Raw genomic sequence first — 25774 nt, 5'->3', positions numbered from 1 at the left:
AATTTTTCAAGTATCCCCAAGCAAATAAATCTAGAGGGGGAGTTGAGATCAGGCGACCTTGAAGGATATTCAAAACACTCCCTCAACGACCTATCCATTGATAATGAAATTCATTGTCAAGATAATTGCGTACAGCTGTGCGCGATTATTAATTCCTTCATCATTCTAAAAACACTTGTATGGTTTAAGCTCTTTTGAACACCGTCTTGTTGATTTCCTTGGGGTGCACAAGATTGAATTTTGTTTTCATTACTTCTTGATGTCCTCTCTGTCTGCCTCTCACCTCTTTCTCTTTCATTAAACTAAACACAGTGATAGCGTGATTACGTCTATAGTTTTTTATGCGTATCTATTGCATATTGTTTGTTTCTTTCGTGTTTGCTTAGTACTGTATTGCTAAAATGTTCAGCAGAAGCAAAAGAACTGTCCGAATTACTTCGAAAATGTGTGCTGTGTGTGGACAGTTTACAACAAAAATTCAGAGGAAGAAAATCTACAGTATTGATGAACATGCGTATTCTTTATACTTTGGTTGCAAGAATGTTGATCAAGACAAAACTTGGGCTCCACATATTTGCAACACAAATCTGAGGATGACTAACTGACAAAATTAAAAGTATGCCTTTTCCCGTTCCAATTGTGTGGCGGAAACCACGCAACCAAATGGACAATTTCTATTTTTGCATGACTCCTGCTATTCCGCCTCCAGCCTGCATACGAAGCTAAAGGTCTTGCAGCTCCCCTCCAGTTCGGGTTCAGGCCGAGTTGTTCTACAATTGATGCTCTCAATGCTCAATTGATCATTTCACCTGATGAATTCTGAAACTTGCAAAAGATTCTGAGGCCACCTATGTCTTCGCAATTTTTAGATTTTAAGGGCGCCTTTTGACACCGTTTGGTGGCAGGCCATCCTACAGAGGCTCAGGACCACTGATTGCTCTCAGAATCTGTTCAACTGCCTCAAGAGCTACTTCTCTAACCGACGTCTCACCATCAAAACACAGTTCCATTCCATCACCCGGCAACTTACCAGAGGCTGTCCCCAAGGCTCCATCCTTGGTCCAGCAGTGTGGAATATGATCCTGGATGACTGGCTTCTGAGGATTTACCCCAACGTCACACAAACTTCTTATGCCGACGACCTTGTCATCGTTGAAGGGCCTACGAGAGCTACAATAGAAACTAGGGCCAGTGCAGTACTGTCTGCCCTTTCCGAGTGGGCTGAGAACAACAAACTTTCAGTCTCTACTGAAAAGAGCAAAGCCTTTCTACTAAAAGGAAAGTTGGATGTGAGGAGGCCTCCGACCATTCGTTATAAAGGGCGATCACTCGGGCCTGACGTAGTCGAGGGGTCAGGAGGGCGAGTGCATAGCACGCGTTCCTTGAGTGGACTGGGTTTTGAGCCCGTGACTACTAAATACGATAAATATTTGTATTGACGATTTACTGTAAACTCTACTGACCAGTTCAGTCCACTTATGTGGGCTGAACTGGTCAGTAGAGTTTACAGTAAATTACAGTCCACTTATGTGGACTGAACTGGTTTCCCTATGGACACGATGGAATAACTCATCAACAGGTGAAATGACTAAACTCTTTATTCCGGATGTCACCTTCCTGAACAAACGATGTTGCAACTGGTTCTACCCTAACGTCTACACGTCCTTTCTTTTGACTGGCCATGGATCATTTAAAAGGCGTCTTCTCGATTTTGGTCTGGCTGTGAATGCTTTTTGCATCTGTGGAGAGTCTGTGGTTGTCGTGCCGGAGTATAAACAGAAAATTAAAAACCATCTTGCTGTCAAATATCTGGGTATTACACTGGATGACCGCGCGTTGGTTTTTGCGTATCCCCAGTCTTTGCGGGTGAAGCGTGCTATGCTGGCACGCTTCACCCGCAAAGACTGGGGCCTCAAAGGCCGGGTTTTACATCTTCTTTACACAGCTGTATTTATTCCCTTTGTCACATATGACGCCGCAGTTTGGTATAACAGGATGACGATAGTAAGAATGCAACGTCTGATCCTTCAGGTCCAGCGGCTTATGATGCTGCAAATGACTTGTGCATGTCGGACTACGTCAACCGCTGCACTACAAGTTCCTACTGGATGCATACCCCTAGATCTCCATGTCATATACTTCGGCCTCTCTCATGCCATCAAGAAGAATAAAGAGGTTGAACTACTCACCATTAAAACGCGTACAGACATTAACATCAAACATGAGATGACCCTTGTGTGGACTGAACTGGTTTCCCTATGGCAGACACGATGGAATAACTCATCAACAGGTGAAATTACTAAACTCTTTATTCCGGATGTCACCTTCCTGAATAAACGACGTTGCAACTGGTTCTACCCTAACGTCTACACGTCCTTTCTTTTGACTGGCCATGGATCATTTAAAAGGCGTCTTCTCGACTTTGATCTGGCTGTGAATGCTTTTTGCATCTGTGGAGAGTCAGAGGACTGGAACCACGTGATGCACTCCTGTCCGATCTATCTTGACCACTGCAACCAGCTTCTTCTGGCCCTCGATGCACCGACAATCCATCCAGAGGCTAGGGTATTGGAATCAGAAGAATTCTTCCTCTCGCTTAGAATAATCACCTGAGAGGGCATAAATTCAAATTGAGGAAAGACAGATGTAGGATAGACGTGCGGAAATTTGCCTTTAGCCAGCAGGTGGTTGGTTGGTGGAACAGACTTCCATCCCTTGTCGTGGAAGTTGATAGCCTAAATAAGTTTAAGGCTCAGCTGGACAGATATTTTGAACGAACAGAGGGGTGAAGTGGAAGTGGTTTTTTTTTTTTTTTTTTTTTTTTGGCTGATGCTGCATAAGCTTGCTTTCTTGCATCAAATGCGTCTACTAATGCTAATGCTAATGCCTACAAAGCATTCTCGACCTATGCCACTGCGGTCTTCAACAGACGCCGCTATCACTCACAACCACCAACTGGCACACCTATGACTACCGCAGCTCATTCTGTCGACTAGCTTCCCCACTGCCAGTCACACCAGAAATTAAATAACTTGTCAGCCATAAGGATATACCAAACCCAGTAATGATTCTCTACTTCACAGGATGCACCATTGCAATCACGTCACCAAGTTTCTATTATGTGGCCACTCGAGAGCTGCCTCTATTTTATTTTTTTTCTTCCTGTCCATCCACAGTAACTTCATCTTTCCCTGCAATGCTCCAGCATCTTCTCTGCTGCTCCTAGAAGACTTCACCGAGCGATTCTCAACTTCCCTTGACAAAGCTTCCACCAGATTCGAGCCGACACTGCTCTCTGTAGGGGATAAACTAATGGGATTCCTACCTTCACCTCTTCTCCGTGAAGCTCCTAAGCTGACGCCTGAAAGGAAAGCCGCCTCTCCATCAGAGTGGGATTAGATGCTTTTGGGCTTTTAAACGGGCGGGATTTTAATCACCCTCGATGAATCCTCATCGAAGGGATTCTGCTGACGCTGGTCAACTGACAGGCGTGGGATCATATGGCCGTTTGGCTCTCTGCTGGGCGTAGCATTCCGCTCTGCCCACTCTTGCTTCCTTCCCCTTTTCTTACCTTTTCTGTCCAACTCGCTCCGTTCCACTAACTTAGCCTCTCTCCTCTCTTGCTTTGCAAGTGGGGAGAGAGCCCATCAGGCGTTCCTTCTACCTTCCTGGCCCGGATCCTCGTGCCGGTGGGCGGATGCAGAAAAGGCTCCTTCCATGGTGCCTCCCAGTAACTAAGAGGCCAGTCAAACAACACACTATTCACACATAACCCACACTGACTGGCCTTGCAATGTTGTGCATACATCACAGAGTACTCAACGCGGAATTGTGGGGAACCACATGAATTACTTTACAAAAACACTATATCCACTATCTTAACATATACAATGCGGCGATCTGAGCCCAGTCGAGCATGTTTGAACTTGCTGGAAAAGGACATTCAATGTTACGAACATCAATCATCAGCGGAGATCCTGCAACGCCTTATATAGTCTATGCCATGGAGTGGCAGTACTGTATTGTGAACAAAAGGTGACCTCACGAAGTGTTGATAATGCAAAGCCAAGTGAGCGTATATCTAACACAAGAATCGCTTCGAGAGAAGCACAGAAGTGTAGCTTGGCAGACCCGCCAACCCAAACCGGCTGACCTTAATTAACAGCTTTTTTGTATGGACTTTCTTTGTGCATCATGTCTGACGTCACCGTCAAAAAAAAAACAAAGAACAGAACAACAGATGGACATCAAGTTTTGTATAAAACAAGGGAAAAGTTCTACACTTGTTGAAAAAGGCCAGGGTTCGAGCCCCGTCAATAACGCGAGCTCACGTCGGTAGCACAGTTAGTATAATCACCGTCCTTCCCACACCAGGTGGAAAACAACACAGTTCGAATCACGTCAGTGATGCGAAGAATTTTTATGGGTTTTTTTCACAACATGCTGAGTTAGTCGGCCTTAGGTGAGGGTACATGTTTTTTTTCTCCTGGAAACTCGAGTATTTCGTCCGGAAAACAGCAAGTCGACCACAGAACACACACACCATTTATAGTCATATCATATACGCCTTAGTTGCTCATGCGCCTAAAATCCTACAACAACCAACCAACGAGGAGAGGAATTTATAGGTTTTTTTTTTTTTTTTTTTTTTTTTTTCACAGTTTGGTTGAGTTAGTCGGTTCAGGCAAGGGTTGCATGGATCCCTCCCGGCAACTATGGTGTTTTTCCAGGAAACAAACAAATCGACAATAGAACACAAGCAATTTCCAGACATAATATACAGGCGCAATATAGTCGAAGTTGCTGATGCGTCTAAAACCCGACAACATGGGTAAAAATCTCACTGAACACACCAATTATTACGTACAGCTTATGGAGATGAGGCTCTATCCCAAGCATAAACATTTCGATGGTTTAAGCATTATAAAGAGGGCAGAGAGAATGTAGCAGACGATCCTAGAAATGGACAACCGAAAACGATCTACAGCTCAAAATTAGTGGACAAAGTGACAGCAGATTAACACAGAGAATGCCAGAAAGTGAGTTATATGTGAATAAGGAATCGATAAGGTCGATAATTACCGTAGGAATTTGGAAAAATAACATTTGCACATATTTTTTCCCCCTGTTTCCGGTTCTATTTTTAACCCGCCTGTGGGACAGACGTTTCTGTTTCATAAGCAGGTCGCAGTGCTCAGCCACCTTCTTTATTCCCCTGACTTGGTTCCAGCAGACATTTTTTCCTGTTTCCCAAGTTGGAATCGAGATTGAAAGGACCCCGATTTGATAGTGTTTACGACACTGAAAAAGAATGTGAGAGCAGAACTAAATATCATCACAGAAGACGAACTTGCTAGGTCTTTTCAAAGCATGTATAAATGCTAAAACAACAGTATTCGGTTCCTTAGGGACTGTTTCGAGGGAGACGAGTAAGCAAATATTTTGCCTTATTTGAATCCAGTCTCATTACTTTTTTTTTGTCGCACTGTGTATTTTAGCAATATGTTCCACATAATAAAGACCTGCCGATACCAGATCCCCGAAATAATGGGATAAGGAATGCAAAGATGAATATGGCGAGTATCCTTGTGTTGCAGACTTTGCTGGGACATCCATATCAATAGAGTTGGACAAGCAACCAGAAAATTATAACGCGCAGAACTTAATTAAGCAAGAATTGAATGACTTGGTTCGTGATTTAAGCTTATCTAAAGAGCTGACTTTGTGGTAATATGCCAATAATCAGAAAGCAAAGATTTTCTCTATTCTTAGGAATCAGCTCATTAATACAAATTTCCACCAACAGGAATGAAACAGTGGAACAAGAGTGTGTAAAATGACCACACAAGTCTAGAGAACAGAATAACTAGAACGACGACTTATTCAGAATTCGATATTTGGACGTTAACTTGAATCTGGTCTGAAATCGATTATATATTACGTGCTACCAAAGGCATGCGCGTTGGATGGTTTCATCTAGTATGAATAAACCTTTTTATGTTCTTTAAAACATTAAAACAAACCATACATTTTTAAGCAGTTATTAAAGGGTCTTTTTCAACTGCCATTGCATTCGGTGGCATACTAAGAAAATCGCAATAAAGTTTACATGTGGCCAGGCTGAATGTTCATTGATTATACAGTACACTAAAATCAAGTATACTTCCTATATATCCTTCTAAACACTATGTAAGTGTAACACATCAACAAAGATGTATTTTATATTATTATGAGGCAGAGATTTGGGCCGTTGAATCTAAGTTGAAACCTCCTATTGCTGTCCCAGGTGTCGTAAGAATCAGGCGTAGCAAGTAAATCCGTGACGATACCAAACTTGCACACCGACAAAAGAGCCTATTTTTTCTGAAAAACGTCAATGGGGAATTAAGAAAAAGCTCCCCACGCTGCAAATCTTTCGTTACTAGAGGACTTCAAATGTCTGACGGGAACGTAGCTAACCACGGATGAATAACTCATCAACCGTTCTCGAATGGTCAAGCGAGAGGGTCAATTTTTTTTTTTTTTTTTAACTTGATCTGGTTTAATGCATGTCATGTACAGTATTCTACAACGGGAGATTCCACACACACACACGGTGTCCTTATCTTACCTTTTTGTCTTGTTTTACAAAATTAGCAATAACCCGTTCCTTCTAAGTTTGCAAGCTACATAAAGGGATGATCCGCTGTTTCATATATTGTTAGCATTGCTGTAGCAGCTACGGACAAATAAATAAATACAGTAAATAATAGAACAGACTCTCGATAAGTTGAACGTAGATAAATCGAATTTCTTGATATCTCGAATTAAGCAATCTCCACAGAAATAATGCTATAACATTCTTAAGTCAAATGGTGTTTAATGTAGTTCCCGATAACTCCACATATTTGTGGTTGTCCTGTAAAAATAAGTCAACACAAGATGTTTCTGGATTAAATCCAAGCAGAAAGTGCGTCAGAAACTCGTTCATTACATTTCACGAGACGTTTCATGCACTACTATACTGAAATGAGTAGCAGTTGAAGCAACCGATAATTGAGATTGATAGAAAAGAAAGTGCGGCTTGGCAGATTGTAGGTGGAAATGGCCATCACTAAGATTGGAATTGAGACCATGTATATTTGTGAATGAATGAGGAAGTTTTTTGAAGGTTCAGATCATTCACACATAAATTTGTTCTATTGGTTTGACCATTAATGATGCATTCCTCCTCCTGCGCTCACTTAAAAGTGAGTTCAAGGGGAGAAACATGTATGAAATTTTTGGATATGGGGTACACACAGTAAGAATGTACACAGCTCCTTGACATAATGTGGCTTCGCCAATATCCCTCCCACATACACAGTACTTGGACTCCCTCCAGTCACCAGAGCTGGAAGAGTAGAATCAGCGAGATTAAACATTAGCTGATATAGACGCCTTTTAATGTTACCAATAGGTTTAGTCTGATGGACTATCTAGAGGCTGGCTTGCGAAAACCGTTTTAGAACTGTATCCACCCTCGAAATATAAGATCTCGTTATGATATCCATCGTAGCCTCAAAAGCCTCATACTGCATGATGGAACAGGTTGAGTTGCCAGAGGTTGCCTAATGTTCAGCGATAGGATCACCTATCGCTGAACATTAGGGAACTGCATACAAGTTTGGAAGCTTCATTTTTGGAAGGATTTGAATATGTTGGAACGGGTGCAGAGAAGAGTAACAAGATTAGTCGGAAGCACAAAAGGATACTCTTACCAAGAAAAGACTTCAGTTCTGAAAATTGCAGCTTCTGCAATTTTCAGAATCGAGTAAGAGTAAGCATCAGCAATTTTTACTCAGCAGAAGCTGAGTAAGCATCAGCTTCTGCAATTTTCAGAATCAAAAAGAGTAAGAGTAAGCATCAATTTATTGAGTAAACTCAATAAATTGATGCTTACTCTTACTCTTTTTCGGTAGACACACATAAGAGCAAGAAGAAATCTTTTATTGTACAGTAAAGATACAATAATGTGCCCGCCACAGCCAGGAGCTTGACAAGATTATGAGGTAATATAAAAGCATGTACAGTATAACAAAAAGATAAAATAACATGAAATTAACTTAAAAACGTGGCATTAAACCATGCTATAGATATCAGTATATACATAGTTCTGAGGCAGACAGTACACCAAGGAATGCACACGTTCATATGTACAAAGCACATATATGCTTAAAAGTCAGAATATTTCAGGCGTGTATTAAGTTGTTCGGTATACGGTTTCGTCGGTGTAACTGCGACGTGCCGTTCTGCGCCTCATAGCAGATAGCAGGTGGAATTATCGGTATGAGTCGACATCAGGGGCCAAACAAAAGCGGAACAAGTTCTGCCAAGGAGCGCCTGTAATTGCAATCAGAAGCAAATTTCTGGAGGTCTACTCCGATCATTAGCAGGGCTTGTATTGTTGGAATTACTTGGCCGGGTAAAAATCTGTCACTGATCTTCAGCCTGTTTCGCTGTAGCTGAAGAAGAGGGGGGGCTCTTGGGGAAGGTAGTGGAACATGCCACTAACATATATCCCAGAAGTCAGGCGAGTTGATCTTGCCAACCAGCATTTTGATAGTGGTCACACTTCTTTTCATGCGGATTATTTGAGACAGCCGTGGGATTTGAATTTGGTCGGCCATGCTGGTGGTCCTCTGTTGGGGAGAAAGTCGATGTTTGTGGGTTGTCAACTTCAGTATCCAGTATTCGCTGGCGAGGATGGGCTTCATGAGAGAAGATACAGCGGAGGCGCATATTTCAGAAGCATACAGAAAGGTAGGATACACAACGGTTTGCAATTAACTGATTGTAGTTCTTGCATCTGTGTTATGAAGATGCTGACGGGCTATCCAGCGCATTCGGCTGATCTTGCGTAGAACACATTCGATGTGACCCGTTGAACCTAAGGTTTGGATCGAAGGTTACACGGTGATCTTTGTGTTTAGTTACACTTGGAATAATTGCGCCCTCCAGTGAGGGTTGTATGAATGTGGGATACTTCTTCAGAGAGAAAACCATAATAACGGATTTTTGGGGGGTTCAGTTTAGGACCGAACTGGTTGAGATGGTTAGAGAGAGCTATGATCTTATTACATATTTCTGATGTGATTACTCCTCTGTTGGCTGATGGTGTTACTTCCGTTAGGAACTTTATATCGTCGGCGTAGGTAATAACATTATCTCTGTTACATACAAACGGAAATAAGGAGGGCGGTAAAAAGTAGCCCCGATAAAATGCCACCTTGCGGCACACCTGTATTGATGGATTTGGTATAGGAGAGGTTGCAATAAGTGAGGTACACTGTTCTATTCCAGAGGAGTGAATGCAGAAAAGCGAAAACGTCACCTTTTATCCGGAAGAAATTGGTTAGGAGATTCAGAAGAGCTGTTATGTTGAGGCTATCAAAAGCAGCTTCGATATCGGCATAAAAAACCGCCATTTCTGATTTGGCCTCAAATGCATTTAGAATTGCCATTTGGACTGCCAGAAGGTTGGAGACAGTTGATCTATTAGGGAGAACATAACGGAGTTGCTTTGGTGGTTGTGGAAGAAGATGGCGTTTTATATGCGGAAGGACTTTTTCCAGTAGCTTTAGGAGCGTGGATGTTGTTTTTTTTTAGGAGCATTAGCAACTAAGGCCATATTGCTCCGGGATATGCGATGGTCATTCCCTTGACCTTTCCGCATCCTCCATATTTGGTGGTGACGGGCTCGAACCCCGGTCTAATCAAGAAGCGTGTGCTACGCACTGCTACTCCTTTCCACCTGGCTACGGAGGCGCCCGTGGACGCAGTGGATATCGGTCTATAGTGCTTCGGCTGGCTTGGTAGTTGAACTTTTGGTATTGGACCGAGGGCATATTTGCTCCAGGATGCAGGAAAAACTCTATGAGAGAGGATGGAGTTGAACAAATAGAGCAGAGGATCAAGAATATATGGACTAAGGCACTTACGATGAAATGCGGGACTTTATCCACGCCAGCAGTGCATGACGGACGCAGCGAATTGATGGCTTGAAGGAGCTGCTGTCGATCGATTTGAATGGAAAACAGCTCATCATCTGTACCAGAAATGGAGTCTGGTTGGTAATCATACAGTTGTGTGGTGGTGTCTTGAAATCTGGCTACATAGTTGATCAATTCAACTGGATTGAAGTTGGAATCTGGTTCAGAGTTAGGGGTAGAGTATGGCAATTTGCCTTTGGATAAGGTATTGTCAGTATATTTTTTAATGGCTTGAGACTTCAGTCTGTTAAACAGTGCTCTAGCTTTGGAGTACTGGATTCAGTCATATGCTGTACCAGACTGTTCGTACTGTATTGTTCATGGAGGGACTGTATGCACTTGAAACTGTAATTTAGCTCCGAAGACCACCAAGCATTGGCTAGCAGAGATAGCGACCTGTTTAGCTGCTGAGAACATGGTAACAGTGTGCAACCATCTAGTTAATATGTCTAGGGCCAGTTCCTGATTCAAGAACTTCCCAGGGAATTAATCTTGCTGCATCAAGGCATCTGTTCGTTGTAGGAAGGTGGGAGAGATGATGATCTTCCTTTTCACGTTGTTGGAGACATTACAGTTGGGCGTTGGTAGCTGCAATAGGAGTACAATGGGTTCATGATCGGATTCTAAGTGAGTTCCAGGTTTAATGTCGACGCTACAGGAACCAGACGATAATATGAGATCGAGGCGATGAGAACCTCTAGTTGGATCTTCTAGTTAGATTTTGACTTACCGCCAAGTCTCCAAAATCTTTGAATTTTGGAGACTTGGCGGTAAGTTAAAATCTTCGCAGATGAGGTGGATGGGAGATGTGTGGAGCATATTTATTAGCCAGGACGCAATATCATTGATTGTCTGAGCATAGGGTGTTTGGGGGTATATATACTGCACCGAAATCTAATAAGCAGGAGTTGATATTGACCGTTACGATCAATGCTTCCAACAGATTGGATTTGCTCGAGACTACATGTACAAACTCAAGTCTGCTGGCATTTATGATAACAGCAACACCCCCACCACAGGTGTGAGATTGGGAGGTAAAGAAAGATTTGTAACCGTCAGCTTGGGCAGAGGCAGATTCTTGTGGTTCCAGCCAGGTTTCAGACATGCAGATGACATCAGTCATTTGGGACAGGATTATTAGCTCAAGTATCTCAGGCTTTTTCCGAATACTGTGAATATTTTGATAAAAATTCTTGAGTGTAAGGTGATGAAACCTTCGAGTGCTGATTTGAAGACAGGATTTCTTTTCTTCGTTTGCTTTTTAGCACGGTTGGTTATAATCGTTGGTATCAGCTGAGGGTGGATTTCATTGGAGCTGTAGTATTGCAGAGATTGATCATCAGAGGTTTTGTCGTCAAGGTATGTATAGGGCTCATCATCTGTGACCCTGGTTCCTGAATTTGGGGCTTCTGAGAATAGGAATGTCTATCATGGAGTCACGCTTGGGAGTTGTCTTGGTGGGACAGCGGATTAGGCATGGCTGGATGTGGGGTGATATTAGATTTAGGTTCGTAGTATGGCTTGACGGCCAAAGAGCTGTCGTTGATATGGACTCAAATGCTGTGCATCGCACTCAACTTTGAAGGATGTATGTAGGGGGTGCTTTCTTAAGAAGTGTGACTGACATGTTAAGGTGCAGTTCATGTATTATGTATGATTTCATATCATCTGAAGTTGTATTTGAGGCCAGTCGGGAAACGAATAGACTTCGTCGAAGACGGACAGTTGGCGGGGGCATCGCCTGCAACTTGGAGGTGGTCGAGGTGCCCATTTTAAACGATCGTCTTCTCTTTAGTACATTTGGGGTTCCCAATTTACCCACTTCAGGGTGGCGAAGCTTACTGCAGTAACTCTGGGCCACAAGTGGTGAAGGTGCAGCTACAACTTCTGCCCAGGATGGTGGCAATGTTAGCAGCGAGGGGCCGCAATTGTGGATTTCAGGTTTCTTCGACATTGTAGGTTGATACACCCGGCTTGGGTACGAATAAGGCTCGAAGCTAGTTTCAGGGTTGGATTTCCATTGCAATTTGGTAGAGGGCTTCTGTGATTTGTGGAGTGGGACACTAAGTGGTTTATTTGGGTTAGCTGATTCTTCCGTAGGATTGGCAGGGTTTCTGGTCTGGTTGTCCTGGCAGGGAAGTTCTTCGGCTATTTGGATCTCAGGGCAATTTAGTGCTTGGCCTGAATTCAGAACAGTAGTGCTGTAGGTTAGGTTATAGTGAGCCTGATTAGTAGCACAGGTCTGTGTCCTGGGGCATTTAATAGCTGGACTACCACCATTACATGTACACAAACTTAGATCTTGAGAAAGGTTATCAGCTATGGAGGATGCATAGTTATTAGTAGTGCAGAGCATGCGATGTTTGATATCTTCAAGGATTGATGTTATTAAAATTTCAAATGATTTACATTTCTTGAAGTGGCATGTGGGGGGGGGGGGGCTGGGAGACAGAGATTCAGCAAGCAAAATATCAGTTTGTGTAGACACATTAGTAAACGTGATGGAAGGTGGCGAGTTCCTTCTCTGGGGATCCGCATGCATTGTTGGCTGTGCATGCAGGATATTGGCGAAGTCATCTGTTTGAGTTGCTATAGTGGCGACACTGCGATGGTGGGACTTATCCTTCGCTGATGTTAGGTTAGAGAAGCTAGAGTCTTCATCATCACGGTCAACCAAACAGGTTGCGGTATTACTGATATCACAATGGGTAATAAGCCGATCCATGGATCCAGCACTTATATCTGGGAAACAGTCAGTTGGATGAAATGTATCAGCAGCTCAGGAGTTGTTGATGTATCATTATCAGCTACGAATGGGACTGCGATCGCTTCACCATGTTGTTTGTCTGTGCAACTGGTAAACTGCTCGCAGGACCTATATTTTTTCGACTGGTTGTTCTTGCAAGGAAGACACATGAAATTCTTGCGACGCAGGACATTTAATTTATGTAGGGATTTTAGGCCTGAACATGATTCGCAAAGCAAGGCGGAACATAATTTACACGAGACCGCTTCACTGACTTTCTTGTTACAGTAGGCTGCAAACGACAGTAGTCGTCTTTAGTTGATTTTTGGTGTTCCTGGACGGCATTGCAGTATGACGGAAAGCGACAATAATAACTTTTAGTGGTTACCCTACCAGCGAGGAATCGAAGGCGAAGCAGAACACTTTCCGACAATTGCTATAAAGGGATTGGGCGAGTTGTTTGTGGTAGCACAGCTCGCTAGTTTATTTCAGGCGCAGTCTTGAACAGCCGGAGGCAATGACGTAGATACCACGAGGTGGGAGCACTCACAATTGCCCAACACTGGAAAGGAAGGATTGCTCATTGGTGGGTCCAGCGGGAATTGTCAATAGCCAACTGCTTTTGTTCTATAGTCGGGCAACGGAAGTGTTGTATCGTATTGTTACAATCAGCCAAAAAATTATATATAATAAAACATTACAGGCAGATGCAGGCGATCTGGCATCATTACAGGACAGATCATCACTAGACGAATTCTTTAGTACACCTTTCTCGAAAATCAAAACAGTATAACTGCACAAATTATTAACTTTAATCGGAGCTCATTCGCAGGCTGCCACACACTATACGTGAACGCGCCGTACCAATATAAATTTAAATTGAAAAAGCTGAAGAGTAATCGATTGTTGGGACAAACTTTCATTTGATGTTACTTTTTGGAAGTGAGAAGTCTGAATAATATAATTTTAAGGAAGAATTACACAAATTACTAAAGAGGATGGACAAATGATGTGGATAGTTTATTTATTTTTATTTTTGGCTAAGCTTGTATAAGCTTGCTTCTTAGGGTGAAGTAGGTATCCCACAAGGTGGTTCTCTCTCAGCCCTATTTGCTGCAATATTCGTTCCACTTGTGGTCAAGATTTCCCTGATATGTTTTGTAATGAGAGGGGTTCTACTTCTTCTACTCCCTCTCACCCTACTGTGAAGGCTTCTGTGGACACGGTTTTTGGTTTGCGGGACCTGCTGACTCGCGTCTTGGAGTCAGATCCTAATATTTCTGCAACCACTGTGATTGAAGTTACTAAGATCTTTAACGTTTTGGAACACAAGTACCTGGATGTTTGTGCCTTAAGGTCAGCTCCTTCTGTCAGTGCACCTTTGGCTTCTCTTCCATTGCCTTCCAATACCTATGCCAGCATGGCATCTACGGCACCGGCCCAATCTTCTCAGCGTCCAATTCAGCCGCAACACATAATCATCGTTCGAGCTTCTGAATCTTCGGATTTAAAAACTAGTGAGGAAGTAAAGAAAGAAATTACTACTAAATTCAGGGACGAATTTAGAAAGATTAAAATTAAGGCGGTCCGCAAGGTCCGGGACCGTGGTATTGTGATCGAAACAGCTTCTAAAGCCGACCTTGTTTCCCTGCAATCGTGTCAGAAGTTCAAAGACTTAAAATTTTCTCTTGACACTCCAAAGAAATTAAATCCTACGGTAGTTATCTACGACATTGGTAAAGACACTTCTGAAGATGATTTCATCCAGGATCTTCATGATAAGAACTTCATTGGCACTGATTATTCCCTTGAGGATCTTAAGAAATTAGTTAAATTTCGATTTAAGATGAATTCCAAGCAAAAGGACTGCCAGCACTGGGTGATTGAGGTCCCTGGCCCCATCAGGCATATTTTGTTACAAAATAATAATAGAATTTATATTGGGTGGTCAGTCCACGGTATTAAGGATTTCATAATATCTTCTAGATGTTTCAAATGCCTGGGCTATGGCCACTCATCTAAAAATTGTAGGTCACCTGAACACACCTGTGGGCACTGCGGTTGTCAGGGCCATCAAATTTCTGATTGCCCCAGTAAATCTTCCCCCATAGTTTGTCCCAACTGTAAAATTAGGAAACGCGAAGCTGACCATTCTTACAAGGACATTTCCTGTCCCGAATATCTCAGGGCCCAAGACCAGGTGAGGTTCAGGACATCTTATGAATAGTACCCATACTACAGTTGTAAATATGAGTGTAAAATTCCTTCAATTAAATTGTCAGCGAAGTTTATCTGTTATTAATGATGTATCTAGTTTAATTTCTTTACATAAATTTTCTGTTTTGGCTCTCCAGGAGCCATACTCCTATAAAGGTGTGATTAAGGGCTTGCCCTGTCAATCTCAGTTAGTTCAATCTATCCCTGATACGTCTGGGGTTGGAGGCAACGCGGTGACTAGGGTTTGGGCTGCTCTGGTTATCGTGGACCCTCTGATCACGGTTACTAAGATCAATAGTCTCTGCTCCAAGTTTGCTGCTTGTGCCTGTCTTGAGGGTTCCTTCGGTAGGATTTATGCCGTCTCTTTATACATGCGATGTTCGCAGTATGCACAGCCTATTGAGCCGTTCTTAAATTACCTGGAACTGTTGTTAACCAGACTTTCTGGTCTTCCGTTAATCATTATGACGGATTCTAATGCTTCTTCTCCCCTTTGGGGAAGCCCTACTTCTAACCCCAAGGGTGATCTCCTTGAGGATTTCATCGTTGCAAAAAACTTAATTGTCCATAATGTCCAGGGTCATCCCCCAACTTTTTCCAGTTCGCAGGGTCAATCTTACATTGACATCACACTTTCAAATCGTGCTTTTTCTTTCGGTATAAATAATTGGTCGGTTCGTACTTCTTGGTCGAGCAGTGACCATCACCCTATCACTTTTGACCTGGTCACCACTGTTAGGCCTTCTTCCCCTCGAGTTAATCATGATTTCCCTCGCTATAAAACTAAGGGTTCTGACTGGAGCATTTTCGACTCTAATCTTTTGAGTTTGGTTAATGAGGATTTCATCTCTAATCTTTCTGAATTGGATCCAAATTCCCTGGAAGAAAAGATAACTGGAATTATTACTGAGGTCTCTGACCTTAGTTTTCTTAAAAAATCTCGTCGAATCAATTCTGTTCCCTGGTGGTCTGATGGTCTTTACTCTCTTAGAAGAGATCTTAGGACTACCAGGCGAAACCTTAATAGAGCTAGAAGGAATAACAGGCCACCAATTGAAGTAAATAGGCTTGCTGACTTGTATAAGGCAGCTCGCAACAGATATTTTAACAGTATTAGAGAGGAGAAGGCCCAGGCTTGGGCTCGTCTCGTGGAAAGAACTATTAAATCAGATCCTTGGGGTTTACCCTATAAAGTCATTGCCTCTAAACTCCACCCACATATTCCTCAGACCTCGATCCATGTTCCAAATTCCACTGAAACTTTAACTTGGTCGGCATCTGTTGATGCCATCTTGGATGAATTGCTTCTCAGGGACATCTCTGTTCCTGAGAGCAATGAACAAACTCTTTTTAGATTACAGCATCTTGTGTTTGAAGGCTCTTCTTCTGAGGATCCCTTCACTAATATAGAAATTGATTCTGCCATTAATACCCTTACTATTGGCAAAAGTCCAGGTCTGGACCTCATGGAAGTTTCTGTGATTAAAAGAATCTGGAAAATCAAACCTATCCTTATTTCTATCCTAATGAATTCTTGCCTTCGGTTTGGTGTTTTCCCTGATCGCTGGAAAATTGCCAACTTAAAAATCCTTCCCAAGAGTCCTGGCAATCCAGTTGCCTCTCCTTCTTCTTATCGTCCAATTTCCCTTCTTCCTTTTCTTGGAAAGTTGTTGGAAAAACTTCTGGTTTCACGTTTCAAGGGTTACTATAACTCAAAAAATCTTTGTTCTTCTTCCCAGTTTGGTTTCACGCAAGGTAAATCAACTACAGATGCAATTAATCTTCTCCTGAGCACTGTTCGAGCATCTCCTTCTAAATACATTCTCGGTCTCTTTGTAGACTTCAAAGGGGCCTTTGACACCTTATGGTGGCAGAGTGTCCTGGCGAGGTTTCGGGAGGCCGAGGTCTCCTGTCCTATCTACAAACTAATTTCTAGTTATTTCGATAATAGAAGCCTTGTGGTCTCCTCCGGTTTTTGCTCGGTTACGAGGCCGGTTTCTAGGGGTTGTCCTCAGGGATCCGTTCTTGGCCCTGTTTTCTGGAACGTGGTCCTTGATGGATGGCTAAATGCCCCTCATGATGATATTGTCAACATTGCCTACGCCGACGATCTTGCCTTGCTTGTACCTGGGAATTCTCGTCTAGAATTGGAAATTAAAGCAAACCACATCTTGGATGATCTTCACATGTGGTGTTCCCTCCATAAACTCTCCATTTCAGTCCCTAAAACTAAACAGGTTCTTCTGAAAGGCCTACTGAATCGTAATCGTCCCCCTGTGGTTAAAATTCTTGACCAGGCTGTTAAATTGGTAAGTGAATATAAATACCTTGGGGTGGTGATTGATGATCGTTTATCTTTCATTCCCCATTGTAAGTACCTTCGGCAGAAAATCCGTTCTCTTACCGGCTGGCTGTTGCGTCTTGCCCGTTCCCTCTGGAAGCTTAAGTCGTCTTCTCTTGGTCTTTACTACAAGTGTATCTTCATCCCCATCGTCTGCTATGGTGCTGGCGCTTGGGGCTTCAGAATTCTTAATTCACTGGTCCAAAAATACCTTCTGCAGGCGCAGCGGTCCTTCCTTCTCTATACTTGCAGGGCATGTAGAACTGTTTCTACTGATGCCCTGCTTGTTATTAATGGTCGTCTCCCTATCTACCTGGAAATTATATTGCATTTCTTGTCTTACCATAGGAAATCTCTCTCTCCTGCCTCGGTGGGAGATTTTGCTAATAATTATGAGAACTCTACAAATGTTGATCTGGCCAGACTTTCCAATCTTGCTTTGGAAGAGTGGCAACACTCTTGGGATGATTCCTCTCTCGGCAGAATCACATACGCTTTCTTTCCTCGTGTTTTTATTAGAGATAAAAACTTTAACTGGCTTCAACTTGGGTTATTTCCCACTTTCTTAATCACGGGACATGGAATTAATTCTCGTTTATATAGATTTGGACTCGTCCCCTCTCCTCTCTGCTCTTGTGGCTCTGAGGAGACGGTTGAACATATTGTCCTACATTGTAATTTATATGTGGATTTAAGACAACAATTGTCTATCTGTACAAATGTATATAATTTAGATGATTTTTGGCGCCTGGTTGGGTCGGCGGACTCTCTTTCTGCCTTCTCTTCTTTTGCTAATTGTGTCTTCCGGAGAAGAGCGGCTTTATCAAGGAATAACCCTTGATTTCGTTATTTGTTCTTAATATTTATATATATTACTGTATTGATTTTTTTTTTTTTTTTTTTTTCGAGAGGAGTTTCTTCCTTGCCTAAATTGTCTTGTGTTTTGGACGCAGCGTTTTTGCGTCTTTTTCTGGAGACTTGTTTCAGGTTTTTGCCTGGCCGAGTGGGAGAGATGGACCTCCCCTCTCCCACTTCGAACTCTGTCCGGGTTGCCTGAAATGATTTTCTGTGTTAAATTGTATGTATTTTTTAAATACTGTAATTATCTTGTTAATATCATGGTGCTTTTGTTTGATTTGTTGTTTGCTCTCAGAATTGAGAGTAACTGATTTTATTGTGTTTTAAATCAGCAGTTAATCTTAAATGTTTATATTGTACATTACTTGTGTAGTTAGCTCATTATGTTGAAGAGACAGTTTTTCTCTTCTTGCGTTGTCTGTTTGGCTCTGAGGAGTGGGATGGACCTCTCCCTGCTCCCTCAGATCCAACCTTCAGTTGGCTGTTCTGGTTGAGTGAGATGATTTTCCTCTCTAGCCTGTCTTACTGCTGGCTGCTTTTCTTGCTGCTTGTGTTTTGATTTAATTTTGTTTTCCTGCGGGGCTGATTATTTGTTGTATTTTTCTTTCCTGCCTGATTGCAGCTGCAATCAGTTGGGTTTTTGCTAGTACCATATAGTTCTTAGTCTAGCATTTTTTGTTGTAAATGGGTTTTGGTTCTGAGGGGTGGGATGGACCTCTCCCCGCCCTCTCAGATCCAATTGCTTTGTTGGCAATTGACATCCTTTTTTTTTTTTTTTTAATGCTTACCTATGCATTATTGTTAATTCTACGTGTCTTGTTATTTGAAACAAGTTTTGTTTTTCGCAGCTTGTGGTAGCAGCTTTGCACTTGCTGGTTATGTACATATGTTTATAGATTAGATTACTTGTGCAGAGACATCTTCTCTGCATATTAATTAATTATTGTTTAATACTTAACTTATTATTTTGATCTGTTATACTTAGATTTAAATTTAGAATTGCTTTTGATTCGGTTAACTAATTTATTTGTACAGTATTTATTGGTTTTGCCTTTGGCATATATTTGCCTTGGGTGAGTTCTGTTTGTCTCTTTGTGTTTTGTCTATATGTTTCTACATTTCTTCTGGATGACTATTTCTATTAATTTCTTGGTTGACTAATTTTCAGCCAAGATTTTAATTACTTTGTAAATATTGTATATTTTACTCTCTGCTTATGCAGTGTAATTTGTTAATATGTTTACTGCTATGTTTCATATCGGTGACATAAGTATTTATTATTTATCTTAATTTATTCTTTTTTTTTTTTTTTAAGTGGCTATCTAATAGCCACTTGTACATTACCTATGTTCTTTCCTTGAGACTTTTCTTTTTCCCCTTGTCGGTGCAAGTTGGGCTTCCTTCCCGGCTTGGGGAATCTTTCTTTCAAATGTACAAGCCTTCAGGCTTCAAAATTTTACCTCTTCAAGCTCTCTCGCTTGTTAGATTTTCCAACTAGTGTTTTCCTCTTTCCTGTTTCTTCTTTTCCTGAGAGAGTGTTTTGCTCTCATTTCTTCTTCTACTTTCTTTTCTCCTACTTTATCCTCCCTATTCATTATTTACTATAACCGGGATTCCACTTGTTGGAATCCCACTAAGTGTAATTTAGATAGTTCCTGGAGCGCCTCCACGTGGCTAGGGACGGGAGTCGGGACGCAGGTAGCTTGCTCCCTGCCTCCCGGCTGCTAAGACTCCAGGGCCGGCAAACAACAACCATCACAACACACATATATACTTACACACACACACACTTACACACACTTGCCGGCTATAAATAACCTACAGATGCTACAGCGGTATATAGGGGTAACCCTGGAGGCCGCAATCAATACAAGAATACCTTGTCCCTTGTCCCTTGTCCACTTGTGGTCAAGTTCCAGCGTTCCTATCGTATGCGGATGATATTGTGTGCTACTTGCCATGCAAACGCCGTGTTGATGATTCACAAGAAAGATAAACCTCCTCAGAATCTGTAAACAGCTAACGTAAATGCATTCTGCGAGTATGCCAAATTTTTGGCCTTTCGGTTGATCCAGAGAAGACAAGCTATCTCATCTTTACTCCGATTCGAATGACCTCTGCTGATATTGTATTTTCCCTACTTCCGGAATTAGCAGGAAATATTCTGACCCCTACAGACAGTGTCAAATTCCTAGGAATAATCCTTGATGAGAACCTCACCTATAAACGACAAATCCAAGCTCCAAAGCCTTGAGAGCCTTCTGGGGAATGGTAACAGATTTGTGCAAAAACTCAAAATAAACAAATAATCAAGAAATACCTCGCAATGTATATCAGTAGTGTGCTCTCCTATGCCGTGGAGGTTTGGTCTGCCGCATCTTCCACCAGTCTCAGGAAACTATGGGGCCTCGAATTCTGAGTGCAGAAATGGACTAACTTTGTGGTCTCACCAGATTTGCACGACACCGAAATCTGCACTCTGCTCCAACCTTCAATACACGCCCACAGTCCACAGAGCCCATGCGCTAAAAATAAAGGCATTCCTTCATCTGTGCTAATCTAAGCAAGATCACATGAACATCTGGAACACGGTTGGTTGGCATTTGCCAGGACGACAGCTCCGCAGTACCCCCTCCTTGTGCTCAAAGCTCCAGAGGTTACATAATTTCAAGAGACATTTCCCAAATATGATTCTAGACACTCTCAAACTCGCTCGACATCGACCTATGGTCTATTGATAAGCCATATCGCGATGACATCTTGGTCTATCTTTCTGTTTGTAAATGACATTTGCGTAAGTGCTGGTCCTAGTTAGGCGATGTCATTTTATGTTCTGCTCAACTAGTAATCCTTAGTCCTTTTTCGTTTTATTACTAATCCTTTTTTTAAATGTAGCTTAATTCTGTATCTCTGTGTTTGTTCACCTGCATAGACAATGTATTGTAAGACTCCTCTGGTTATCTCTGTATGGATTCACGAATGTATACGATTTATGTTAATAAAGAATCTTATTATTACTATTATATTAAATTGCCAGAGCAATCCCCGAAACCTTTAAACTCGGGATAAGCTTTTATCCTTTAATTACTATCATATATTCAAGTTTACATATCCGCATCGCGGCTTCGGGAGAGGAAGTGGAGCTCCATCTTTCATCACCTTTCTCCAATCGAATACTAGGGAGTATGGAGACCAAGGGTGTGTATGCTAAACCGCTCTCCGATGGCAGCGTCTCACGCTTCCGTTAGAAGAAAAGCAGTTGTTTGCAAGCAACCTGCAAGTACATGAGCACGTGCTGAGCCTCTTCTGGCATATAAAGATAAGATAAGATATTTATTTAACCTCAAATTTCAGTCACATAAGGAGTAACGCTGAACTGAATAGAAGGCCACCATAAACTCAGTAGACTTTCCCTGAAGAAGATACCGCATTGCTTATCACTAACAACACACAGTTTTACCAATCACGCAGTATCGTTATATCACATCAAGCTCTCCAAACAAAATACATTATAGCGCCAAAAACAACCAGACACCCGCATGTTTAAAATAACTTTGTATTACTAATACATTATTTAATGTCGTGTCGGCCCATCTCTTCCCGACACAACATTAATTGCAAAAATGCATCGTCCAAACCAGATTTTGATGAAAGGAAGGCAGTATTTTGAAATATTCTTTCCTCAACAGAGATTAATTCAGTTATTGATTGAGTGCGTGTTGGCTGTGCTAAAGCAGACGTTCCAGTTCGACCCAAAGATCGCAACTCTGGGCAGGTCCATATTTTTAAATCTACAGGCTATGCAGCAAGACATGGTGCACTATAATGCTGAAACGGAAAGGGCTCCTCCCACACTGCTGCCACAGTGTAGGACGAACGGAGTTGTCCATAATGCCAGCATACAGCGTGGTATTCGTTATTATAGAAATGACGACCAATGGTCCATGCCCAAACCCGTCTGAGAAACAACCCCAGACGGTGAAAGCACGTCTGACAAATTTCACAGCTTCCTAACGTTCCAAGGAGCAATAACGATGGTTGCGAACTAAGCAAGCCTACGTTGTGCATTGCGTGCTGCAGCTCTTGCGTAAAATCCAGTGCTACATAGTTCATAATGTATCATTCTGTTACTAATACCAGTCCCTGTGCCCGTCTTGAACTTCTCGTTGACAGTATTTGATGAGGACTCACGAGATCTACCTACCTGTTTATAGCGCCCTAGACACAGTAAGTGCTTCTGGCGTGGACATAGTTCAGGCCAGAAGCACTTATTATAACTCCTACACTTTTATACCTATTCGTGATACCTGGATGGCTGGCGGTATTGGTTCATTTCTCCCAAATCCCAGTGTTGCCCGAATACTTTGGGAAATACAGTATTGTATTTTGAAACATTCATTACATGAGTTATCATTAATCATCCTTACTGTTCATAATATATACACGAATTGAATAGACAAAATTTTCAAATTATTATATTAGGTTTACCCGTAATTTAATACATAAACCCATATTTGTGTCTGTAAATTGCGTGTGTTCTATGGTCGATTTGCCTTTTTGCTGGACGAACCCCCCAGTTTCTGGGGGGAACCTTGCTATGTACGCCTGAGACCGACTAACTCAGACACGGAATGAAAAAAAGCCCACTAAATTTCCTAGCGTTATCGACGGGATTCGAACCCGGACCTTTTCTACCCGGTGTGGGGGAGGACGGCGACGATACCACTGTGCTACACGCGCTGACGAATTGAATAGACAGAGTAAATTCAATTATATGTGAGAAGAAAAAAAATTAACGTTCTTTCCCGAAGAGAGATATTCTCGATTAACTCGCAGATGGTTGCGATATGCAACTTCGTGTGGTTTGCATTTGATGTGAACATACTTGCGTAAGGCCAGATCAAATATAAACATATCCTTTCTGCTTGAACCCAGTTATTTATATTGAATTCATGCATATCCTGAACAGTACGAATGATTAATACATTATTAATAATATATGTAAATACGAGGGGGGTATGTAAATATATCTGTCTATACATTGCTATTTCCATAGCTGGAAGAAAATCTAAATCGCCTGCATTTTTTCTCCCCCCCCCCCGGCCGATTTCTTCTCCACAACCTTCTTCTTAGGATTCAGTTTTAACAGGAATAAAAAGTTCAACAGGTATACTATATCAGGTTTTAGGCGCATCAGCAACTTAGGCCATATTGTGCCGTACATAATACGTCTGTAAATTGCGAATGTTCTGTGGTCGATTTGCTGTTTGCTGGACGAAAAACCATGCTACTTTTGCCTGAGACCGACTAACTCAGCCATGTTGCGAAAAAGGCCAATAAAATTTCTTCGCGTCATTGGGGGGGATTCAAACTCAGGTCTTTTGTGGCATACCTGTTTAAAGTGCTGTAAAATGACTACTTTGCATAAGTGTTGTAGAAGTATATTAAATATGTAATCGCAGTATACTAACTCTCAACATTTAGAGCACGCATTCTCAAATATATTTTAATACCCGCTGAATTTTCCAAAAATATTTATTGTGAAATTAAATCATCAGAAGGGAGTACTTTAAATCTTATCCGGAGGTACGCCGATTAGGCAGTGTGTGGCGTGTGGTGCAAAGCGCTAAAGCAACTAATGCTAAGATGCGTTGTATACTGTCTGTTATTACGTTATGTTTTCTATTGGTTTTCTGGGTGAAAAATCGTTAACCATCTCCTAACCGACTAACTCAGCTCCGTTGTAAAAAAGCTCATAAAAATTCCTTGTTTCATTGAAGGGATTAGAACTCCGGCCTTCTCCACCCAATGCAGGAGGATGGTGATTATAATCACTGTGCTACTGAGAGGGCTACGCAGGGTTGGGCCAACTTATTCCTTTTCACTCATTCCACGACTAACACTAGTAACAGTTGAACTAGTACAATCTCAATGATACCTTAACAGATTTAAAGTGAAATCTGCTCCAACTGGCCTCAGTGATTCCTAAAACCAGAAGTACTTTGAATGAATAATTGTAAATAAACTATAATTTTTGAAAAGGCAATCCTAACTCAACTTATTGAGCACTGTTTTCATTGCAGACCTTGTCACCTTCACATCGTGGTCCCTGGGAGATTTACTACCACCAAATCTCCTTCAAACTCTCTTTCACATACAGGAAGTTTTGAATTCTCGAACACAGCTCGACATAATTTTTCTTGACGTTAAATCTGCATATGACAGGATTTCCATCGCATCTTTACTTAATATCCTGAAGAATTATCCCAGTATCTCCGATAACCTCCTCACTGTGCTCAATAAAATTTTGCAAGAAAGACGACCTTGTAGAGCACAATGATCTCTTTCAATCCTTTACTCTCTTCAGAGGGGTTCCACAGGGTTGTTGTTATTTGGCTTTTAGGAGCATTAGCAACTAAGGCCATATTGCTCCGGGAATATGCGGTGGTCATTCCCTTACCTTTCCACATCCTCCGTATTTGGTGGTGACGGGCTCGAACCCCGGTCTAATCAAGTAGCGTGTGCTACGCACTGCTGCTCCTTCCCACCTGGCTACGGAGGCGCCTAGGTTCCACAGGGTGACGTTTTGTCAACAGCACTGTTTGCAACTGCTTTGGAACCTCTGCTGGCAAATTTCCAAAACATGATATGGTATGCCAACGATCTGAAGCTCTTCATTCATTCGGATCAGCCAGAACAAGAATTCTTAGTCCAACGAGCTGCAACAAAACAAATCGCTGAGATAAACCCCTTTCTTCAATTCATTGAACTCGAGAAAAATCTGCCCGGATCATGTTTACAAAGAGGAAAAGAATAAACCGCAATGCACATCTCTATAAATGGACATCAAATCAAACTTGTCAACTCCCACAGGGACCTCGGTTTGATCTGGGATTCGAATCTGTCTTTACTGGAGCACTTCAAGGAAGCAAGAAACAAATTCTATGCAGCTCTTTGGTCTGCTACAAGATTTATCCAAACTTGTGTTGTACCGGTGGTTCTCTACGCATCGAAATCTGGTCCTCCGCCCCTCCAACCTACCTTCAGCAGTTCCTGGGGCTTGAATATTGGCTTCTACGATTCCTCAATAAGACTTCAGGACATCCCCTTACTATCTCTAGGGCTATACAACACTCACTGCATGGAATTACCCCTTAGAAAAAATTATCACCACTCGCAATATAATTACTCTCTCCAAGCTAATTTCGGGTAAACTAGATGTGCTCTCAACATCGATAGCCTCATCATCCTGCCCAAGGATAACAGAAGAATAACTAACCACCAAACATCTATGATCCGACCTGCCCTCAACCAAATCAGCTCGCTCAGTCATATGTTCCCAGAAAACACCGTTGGACTCCTGAACAACCTAAATATTAACCCCGAAGCGATTTCGTGTTCAAAGCCTACAAATCAAAAGATGATTTGATTTTTTGCTGATACTTACGCAACTTGCAATTTTAGACGTTTGAAATTTCCTTCACTCTCCGTGGGCTTGTTTGAGGATGACCTACGCTCCTTCTCCTGTTGCGGACAGCTTTATACAACTTTCTGGCACCTTAGCACCCTTCTGGGAGGGATGCTGAATGTATTTAGAGCATT

At 42.0% G+C, this 25774-nt stretch overlaps 1 protein-coding gene across 3 annotated transcripts in view; it reads right to left on the bottom strand.

The window, feature by feature from the left end:
• The window catches only part of Glut4EF (Glucose transporter 4 enhancer factor), a 328825-nt gene that overhangs the window by 109358 nt on the left and 193693 nt on the right, over positions 1 to 25774 (bottom strand). The gene's annotated exons all lie outside the window — the stretch shown is intronic.

The sequence above is a fragment of the Mastigoproctus giganteus genome, chromosome 12 (assembly GCF_048544385.1).
Source record: "Mastigoproctus giganteus isolate SK-2022 chromosome 12, ASM4854438v1, whole genome shotgun sequence".
Taxonomy (NCBI): Eukaryota; Metazoa; Arthropoda; class Arachnida; order Uropygi; family Thelyphonidae; genus Mastigoproctus; species Mastigoproctus giganteus.
This window is presented reverse-complemented; position numbering and strand designations above follow the sequence as displayed.